Source organism: Ricinus communis, chromosome 4 (genome assembly GCF_019578655.1).
Source record: "Ricinus communis isolate WT05 ecotype wild-type chromosome 4, ASM1957865v1, whole genome shotgun sequence".
In the NCBI taxonomy this organism is placed as follows: domain Eukaryota; kingdom Viridiplantae; phylum Streptophyta; class Magnoliopsida; order Malpighiales; family Euphorbiaceae; genus Ricinus; species Ricinus communis.
The window spans coordinates 12,353,641-12,363,248 of NC_063259.1; the positions used below are offsets into that span (position 1 = coordinate 12,353,641).

Consider the following 9,608-nt stretch of genomic DNA (forward strand, 5'->3'; position numbering starts at 1 on the left):
TGGGATACCCGTGCATCTTTAGAAGCTCGAGTGGAATCATTTTGCAGGGCTACCGATCAACTCTCCACTCCTATCCTTTCATCTCAAGTTTTTTATGAATTTTGTTGTGGTTTACATTTGAGTAATGATTGTCCATTGTGCAGTGATTTTACTCCTTATTCTTATAACTGTGAACAAGTGAATTATATGGGCAATTGGCCAAGTGACTCGTATGGAAGCACCTATAATCAAGAGTGGAGTACTCATTCACCCTATGGATGGAGCTTAGATGGCCTAGAACCACTGTATCTCGGCCACATACTCTTGCACCTTCAACTCAAGATGAAGAGTTAGTGCTCTGAGAGCCGATGATGAGGTTCATTACAAGTCTTGATGATAGATTCCAACAAACAGAGAGGATACTTGAAGATCAACAAGCCTCGATTAATAACATAGAGCATCAATTAGGCTTAATCTTCAAGTTACTAGTCAAGAGCAATTGAGAACTCTATCAAACGCCATCGAATCCGAGGAACATTTAAGCCGTCACTTTATGCTCAGTGAGAATTTTCCGGTTTATCTATTATGTTTGACGATGATGCTTATGTGCAGGACGATTTCTTGAACATGGAGATGGAACCAGAAAAGGAAGAGGCGAACATAATTTCTCTGAAAGACTATCAACAGGAATGTACAGTTGATGATGCTGAGTTGCAGTTAGAGGAATTGTTGGTAGATTGTCCACAAGTCCCTTCGATGATGGAAGATGAGCACGAGTTATCCAATGAAGAAGTCTTGGAGGAGCTCGAGTTTAACCAAGCCAGGGACTGAAGAAAACCATCGACACTCCTGAAGAGATTGCCCAACCATCGATCCTTCCAATTGTTGAAACTCTAGCTTTCAAATTGGAAGAGCCCCTAGAGCATCATGACTACGTGCAAATATATGAGGAGCGAGTTTTGTCCATCATACTGGCAGCTTGCTTGACTGTCGGGAAGAGGAAGTTGACGATTATCCCTCTAAGTGGATATTTGAAGCCATTTACTTGGAAGAATGATGGATGGTCGCCAATCCCCACCGTTTGCTTTTCACCATGAGTCCAGCTAAGAAGACTCATCACATCAAAAAGAAGCGCTTTTGGGAGGCACCCCAAACTTTATCTTTAATCTTTAATATTTTAACCTTTTGTTTTGAAACATTTTATTAGTTTTAGTTTTCATATTTTCAGTTTTAATTTTATTTTTTATTTTATTATTTTCGGATTCTACCGAGGAGGCACTCAATTTCCACAACATCGGCCCTCGATGGATGATCGTACCCCTAGATCTTTTTATTTTTCTGCATTTATTTACTTTATTTTTCATACATGTCATGCACTTGGATTGTATTGCCTTTGTTCTCTTAGTTGAGCATTCCATGCGGGGTATCCATAACATTTTACACTGAGGACAGTGTGTTCTTCAAGTGTGGGGTGCTTATGGATAAACCTTAATCTCTCATATGGATTTTTAATATATCTGAAATTGATATGGCTAGGTGTTGTGTATTTTTAGGGGATGTTAGGACACTGTGTTTTTATGCACTTGAGTATGCTATTTTTGAGCTGATTGATGACTTGATTTATAGAATTGTAGTTACTTTTCTTTGCTGTTCATTGTCCTTAGAAAACAATCAACCCTGCCGGGTTGAACCGGTGTTATTTAATTATTTTTTCGAATTGTCGAATTTTAACTTAGAACGTTGATAATATCATATGTATGTGTTTCTTAAGTAATGATTCAATTAATGATGTTGCGAACCAACTGCACCTAATACCACACCTGAAAGTGAGATTTTGAGCCAGTTGAGCATTCATTATACTTATGCTCTTTATATTTCTTGTTTGAGTGTGCATTGTACTTAACTTTGCTTCTAGAACTTGCTTTGTAATGTGTGTTGAAGTTACATGAATATTGTGAATACCATGAGATGATTTGGGTGATTTAGGATTCACCACATTTGACCAAAAGCCTATCACCTTATGTTTCCATTAGTTAGCCAGTTTTTTAGCCTTAACCTTTTCTTCATAATCTACACCTATACACTTCAATTATACCATTCTTTACATTTATCTTTCCTTTACCCTTATGCTGGAATTTCTTTCTGTGATTTATTCAACTTTATGTGGGATTAAAATGCTAGTTGCTATGTTGGTAAATTCACTAAATCTTTTTGATATTTTAAATACTCCCTTTGATCCAATTTGTATTTGTTATTCTTTATGTTTATTCGAGTTGTATGCAGCGGTCGCTAATAAGCTGCTAGTTCATTATTATAAAAAAAAAAAAAGAGAAAGAAAGAAGAAGAAGAAAAAAAGAAGAATATATAATAAACAAATCTCTTTAATTATTTATCTTTTTATTGGATTTAGAGCATTTGCGAGCGTTATTCTATGAAGTAGGGATTTTAGTGAATGATTCTTTTTGTGATCTTAGGCATTTAATCCTTTGAGCATATACTATTGTTTATCGCACGAATTCCAGCACTTTCACACTTCTATCCAAATCTCCGTACCTTTACCTTAGCCCCATTTCAACCTTGGTAAAGACCCTTTGATTTTGGTATTTACTTATTCACAGTAGCGAAGATATGATTTATGAGAAAGCTTATGGTGAGCGGGTCTTGTGCATTTGCTTTGAGGGATTTGTTATTCACCTAATATACACTTTGAGCGACTTGAGTGATCCCTGTGAGGCATTGGTTCATGATGTTTGTGTTGAGTTGTCATTTAAGTTACTCATGCATTAATATTATTTCCATTCTTTGTTAATGATTTGTAATTTGATTTATGATTGAGTATCCTTTGAGATGTGTTGAATACTCTCTATTGTGGACTAGGGGCATAAACTGAAAGGAATTGCTAACTGTAGTTTTATGAGGTGAGTTGTTAATTGCTTGAGGACAAGCAATAGCTTAAGTGTGGGGTAATTTGATAAGCATAGTTTTACACATATTTGCTTGCATATTATTGCGTATGTTCTTAGCAATTATTGTGCTTTTATTCCCAGATCACCCGTGTTTTGTGTTCTTTTGCATTTCAAGAACATTTATAGGACCATCATCGTTGTTTAAGCAATTATAGATCAATACGCATGGAAACGGACGAGAATTCATCAAGATCGGACAAGAGCCCGCATGATACATTGAGCACGGCCTGGACTCTGGCCGTGCTCAACCATTGGCTTTGATTCTTGAAATTGGCACTTTGGGCACGGTTTCCGTAGCCACCACGGCCTTCAGCACGGCCCGTGGTGGCCAACACGGGGAGAAACACGGCCGTGGTGAAACCCTACTTGGTGAGATCCATAGTTTCGTGACGGCATGGACTCCGGCCGACGGCTGCGTCTTGAGTTAAATATATAAGAAAAAATGAATTTTTCTTAGAAAGGAGAGGGAAAAGAGTGACATTGAGCCCTAGTGGTCGGTTCGGTTCGCACAACATCGAGTGCGAGAGAGGGTTAGTGAGTAAGAATCCTAATCGTAAGATTCCGAGTGCAAAAACAGAGTGGAGCAATTCAAGAGGCAGTTTGGGAGATTAATCAAAGTGTAGATCCAGGATTTGGAGTACGTTCATCCAATTCGAGAGAAAAGGGTGTACATGTTTTATTTTCATTATTCTTTCATTGTAATTGATTTCCTAGATTGTTTTAAACATGAACATGTTTAGCTAGACTGATTTAATCCATTGGGATTTCTTTACTATGTTGGCTTGATATTATATTATTGGATTGTTTGAGTTGGTTTTGTATTCTTCTTGTTTTCAGTATTAATAAGATTATGCATTATTCATGAGACGTTGTGAATTGTGATGTTTAGATTGCTTTATGAGATTGAGAAATCCGTTTGGCAATTGGAATTTTGAATAACAAGAACTGGTTAATAATCACTTAGAGATAAGGATAATTAACTAGCCGGATTAAGAATTAACAAAGCTTAATAGAGGCGGATTAAAGTTTAATGCTAATTTAAGAATCAATCATTAGGAAGAGATTCCAACTTTAGGTTATTAGGTTTAGGAATTCGGTTATCGAGAGAGAGAAACCGAATTCGGTTAAGAATAAATCCACGGTAGTATAATTAGACTCACCGATCCTTTATCTTTTGTTCGGTTGCCAACTAGTTTAGATTCCCTTTGGGTTTGTCTTCTTGTCTTGATTATTTCATTTATCAATTACTCCTGCATCTCCCTCGGAACTTAGCTTGTAGTTAATAGTTAGTTTAGAAATTATTCATTATCCATTTTAGGTTAATATAACAAAGAACAAAGGAGTAACTCTGGGCTTTCACTTTCCCGAAAAATACGACCTTGATACTCGCCATTAGTGCTAGACTGCATCGATAGGTACACTGCCTTAGATTGTAGCTAACACGAGTAGCACCCATCACTTTACTTAGGGTAATCCTTAGCCCATGTGGGCTAAGCGAAAGCCCACTTAGGGTAAGGCTTCATAGAAGCTTTCAAGCTTATGTTTCTGCTCCTTCTTTTAAATGTAAACCCTTTACAACTTAATTAAAATCTTAAATATGATGAAAACAAGGATAAATGTGTATTAAAGCAGGTTTATTCTAGAGTTTCGGCCCTCGGGATATTACCTTTAGTGAAAGAGGTGAAGAAGTGAGCTTTGATCAAGAGTAGGTTTTCCAAGCTTTTTAAACACTAAAGGAACCTCCAAAGGCTTATGGAATAAAGAAAAATGATCCTACAAAAATAGGAACTGTGAGTAAAAAGAGGTTGGAGTGTTTTGGTTTTGATTAGAGGAAAGGAAAGGGGAATAAAAGTGTAGGTGTTTTTGAAGCAAAGGTGAGGATTTAGGGATGGTTTTTAGGTTTTGAGTTACTGGAGCAATTTAAAAATGGTGACTTGAAGTGGGTCTTGGGGTTTTAGATGGTCAAGTATGGGTTTTTAGGTAATGAGTATGGGTATGGATGGTTTTTAGGTATGTATATGTATGGAGAGGGGTTAAGGTAGGGGCTTTAGTTGCTTTGCACATGAAAAAGGGTTTTGGACGTGTTGATTGCTAAGGAATATGTAGTTAAGAGCATATATAAAAATTGGTTGGTTGTAGTTTAGGTTTTTTAGGAGAAAAAAATGAATATATATGGGGAAAGTAGGGTTTTCTAGGGCTTTTAGGGTGTTGTGTTTTGATTAGTTTTGGTTAGTAAATGGTAAAGGATCAACTTTTATGTTTTTGAGAGGGGTGTGGATTGGGGCACGTGTCCCTAGGAAGAGATTATGCCTCCTAGGTTCAAATTCCCATAAAGATTGCCTCTTGAAGGCTTAACCCACATGGGCTAGTCGCCTAGCCCACGTGGGCTTAGCCTCACTCTATGTGAGCTTAGCTTAGCTCACATGGGCTTAACTTAAGGCTTAGCCCAAGTGGACTTCATTAAGCCCACATGGATTCAGCTTAGTCTATGTGGCCTAGGCCTTAGCCCATATGGTTTAAAGTGGCTCTTCAAGGGTTTTTGAGTTTTGTGATGAGCTATTGATGCAGCTATAATTGATGTGCATCATTTTATACATGTTTATATGCCCAATTGTTTACATTTTTTAAAATAGTTATCTTGTTTTATGCTAGAATTACCTGTGTTTTGGTTCCTTTCATGTTTCAGGTCATTATCGATGGACATTATCAGTAATCGAGGTGCAATTATGGACTAGAATCCATCAAAATTGAGCAAGGACTAGCATTCCAAGGTTGAGCACGGCCTGGACTCTGACCGTGCTAAACCATCAACACTTAACCCTCAAGAGTGCCATTTTAACACGGTTTTCAAAGCCACCACGGCCCCTACCACGGCCCGTGGTGGCTCAGCACCGGCGAGGGCACGGCTAGGAAGAAGCCTTAAGTTGCGGGACGTGGAGGTCCAAAGACAGTCGGACTGATCAACATGGCTTGACCACACCGCCGAGAGATTTAAATAGGCAAATGCGATTTATTGAGTGAGGGTTCGATTTTACATATACATGCATAAGCCATCTTTTCTCAAACTTTAATACTCAACTTTATGAGACTATTTCAGCTATTGAAGGAAGGATTACATTGGTTTTAACATCCAATTGAAGATCAAGTGGAGATTTGGAGGCATTCAAGAGGCAATTTAGGGTTCATAATTCGGAATTGGGAATTTAGGGTTTTTCATCCAACTTGAAGAAGAAAGGTGTACATGCCTTCAATTTACTTTTCTGAATTTATTCTTTACTTTATGTTGCTTATTAGTATGAGTAACTAAATTTGTTAAACCCATTAGGTTCCTATGTCGTTGGATTGTTTTTAATGCTTATGAAACTTTGATTATCAATGCTTGTCTCTTCTTGCTTTCATTATTAATAAGAAATCATATTATTCATGAGACGTTGTGAGTTATGGTATTTAGATTGCTTTATGTAATTGAGAAATTAATTTAGTAATTAGAAATTTGATTAGCAAGAACTGGTTAATGATCACTTAGAGATAAGGGTAATTGACTAGTCGGATTAAAAATTAACAAAGCTTAATAGAGGCGGGTTAAAGCTTAATACTAATTTAATAATCGATTGTTAGGAAGAGATTCCAACTTTAGGTTCTTAGCTTTAGGAATTTGGTTATCTCGAGAGGAAACCGAATTTAGTTAAAAATTCATCCACGAGTAATTGCAATTGGTAATCAATATAATCTCTATCTTCATTAAAATCCAACTAGCTTAGGTCCCCTTGGGTTTGCTTTTTCCTTTGATTATTTCACTAAATCCTTTCAGTTTGTCTGACACTTAGTTAACCACTTGTTTACATTTAATCATAGAGTAGCAACTTCACTGATTTTGTTAGGGTTAGATATCATAAGACGCTGTAATAGTTCTACGATCACCTTACCCGAGAATACAATCTTGATACTCACCGTTAGTGCTAGTCTGCATCTATAGGTTCACTGCTTTAGATTGTAGCTACACAAATAGCCTATCAAGTTTTTGGCGCCATTGCCGGGGAAATTTTGTGTGAACTAGAGTGAATTTGTGTTTGTGTTAATCTAGCCATTTTTTTCTGTCTTTTCATTTTTTTTATATATATTCTTTATTATTATATTTATTCATGTGTTCTTTGGTTGCTGCCTTTCCATTTCTTGTAGTTTATGACTAGGAGCTCTAATCCTACTCCTGTAGACCCTCTTGCTGAACTAGAGCAATCCTTCCATTTGTTAAGGAAGCATATGCAAGAAGAAGAGGAGGTGCAGATAAAGTTTGAAGCCCCTGTGGATAGACCAGCAGGGATGGGAGACAACAACCAGGTTGCGGATGAAGCCAGGAGAATGTACGAGTTTGCTAGACCTTCTATTGAGGGGACACAGACGAGTATATTGCGACCACCTGTGGCAGCCAACAACTTTGAAATAAAGCCAAACGTGATACAGATGGTCCAAAATAGTGTTCAATTTGGGGGACTGCCGAGCAAGGACCCAAATGCTCACATCGCCAACTTCTTGGAGATCTACGACACCTTCAAGATAAATAGAACTACTGATGATGCCATTCGACTGAGGTTGTTTCCATTTTCTTTGAGGGATAAAGCAAATAGATGGCTGCAGTCCCTTCCATCGAACACCATCACTACTTGGAATTCTTTGGCTGAGAAATTTCTCTACAAGTACTTTCCTCTAGCTAAGACTGTTAAATCGAGGAATGACATTTCTTCTTTTGTGCAGATGGAAGACGAGAGCATGTATGATGTCTGGGAGAGGTACAAGGACTTGTTGAGATGTTGTCCACACCACGGTCTACCAGTCTGGATACAGGTTCAGACATTTTACAGTGGTTTGAACCTTGCTACTAGACAGATGGTTGATGCAGCACCAGGAGGAGCGCTGAACAGTAAGACGCCCGAGTAGTCTCAGAACTTAATAGAGGAGATGCCCATGAGCAATTATCAGTGGCAGTCTTCTAGGAGCCGACCAGTGAGGCAGGGAGTGGTCAATTCAGTTGGATTCTACAACAGCCTTGGCAGCTCAGATGGAGCTATTGGCTAAGAAGATCGACCGACTCCGGATGCCACTTGCACTCGGTAGTAGTGAGTTTGGTTGCATTTTAGTCTGAATACTGAGAGGTTTGTTTACTAGTACTTCTATTTCTTCTTCCTCTTCTGTAATATCCACTAACCTTGAGCAGGTAGATTATATGGGTAATAGCCCAAGGCAGTAAGGGAACCCATACAACAACACTTACAACCAGGGTGGCGTAATCATTCGAATTTCGGTTGGAGAAACAACAACGCCTAGGGTCCACTAGGCTTTCAGAGACTGCATTAGTAGCAACCACAGCAGCAGTAATAGGTTGGACCATCACAACTTCCTCCACCACCTAAGAAGAAATCTAACTTGGAGGAGCTGATGATGAAGTTTGTCACGTCTACTGAGACGAGGTTCCAGTAGACCGATAGTGCTCTTAGAAATCAGCAAGCGTCCATTCAAAACTTGGAGAGTCAGATTGGGCAGATTTCTAAGATGATGTCTGAAAGGCAACAAGGAGCGCTCCCCAGCACTACAGAGCCCAATCTGAGGGAGCATGTGATGCAATCATGTTGCGATCAGGTAAATGTACTACCAGTCCTTCTTCTATTTCTAACACTAATGCTGATGCGCAGGTAGATTCAAGAAGGGAAGTTGAAGCTACCAAGGCAAAGGAACTAGAGAAGGAAGAGGCAAATGAGACTACACCGAAGGAATACCAGCCTAAAATCCTATACCCTGCTAGATTAAAGCAGGCGCAAGTCGAGCAGCAATTTGGTAAATTCCTGGACATTTTTAAACAACTGCATATAAATTTACCTTTTATTGAAGTTATTTCGCAGATGCCTCGATATGCGAAGTTCTTAAAGAAGACTCTTGGAAACAAAAGGAAGTTTGAGGACTCGGCATGCGTGACGTTAAACGAGGAATGTTCGGCAATTTTTCAGAACAAGTTACCGGAAAAGTGACATGATCCAGGGAGTTTTACTATTCCTTATATAATAGGTAACTTATCTATCAATGATGCCTTAGCTGATTTAGGGGTTGGAATTAATGTAATACCGTACAGCCTGTTTGTAAAATTAGGCCTGGGAGAGACCAAACCCACTAGAATGAGTATACAATTAGTTGATAGATCTGTTAAGCATCCTAGGGGTGTTGTAGAGAATGTGTTGGTAAAAGTAAGTAAATTTATATTTCCTGTCCGTTTTATGATCTTAGACATGGATGATGAGAGTAGTGTACCCTTAATTCTAGGAAGACCTTTTCTTGCAACATCTAGAGCAATGATAGATGTTTGTGATGGAAAGTTAAAACTTAGGGTAGGGGATGCGACTGTCACCTATAACTTGCATAATCCCATAAGCCAATCTTTAGATTATAATAATGATGTGTATGAAGTTGATGTAATCGACGATGATATTGAGACACAATTGCAGGAAGTGTTAGTTAAAGACCCTCTACATGTCACTTTGCTAAAGGGAGAAAAGCATGAGCTGTCAAATGAGGAAGTGTTGGAGCAGCTTGAATTTATGTTAGCAAATGAGCCAAATGGAAATACTTATGAGTTTACTGTGATTAACAGGATAGGTGTGCAGAAGTTGAGGCCAT

The 9,608-nt window shown here is 38.4% G+C and overlaps 1 non-coding gene across 1 annotated transcript; it reads right to left on the minus strand.

Annotated features, from left to right (window-relative positions):
- Positions 1-7,664: 7,664 nt before the first annotated feature.
- On the minus strand, positions 7,665-7,771 carry LOC112535106. Its single transcript, XR_003079300.1, has one exon. It is a non-coding gene; the product is annotated as a small nucleolar RNA R71 (small nucleolar RNA).
- Between the last annotated feature and the right edge of the window lie 1,837 nt (positions 7,772-9,608).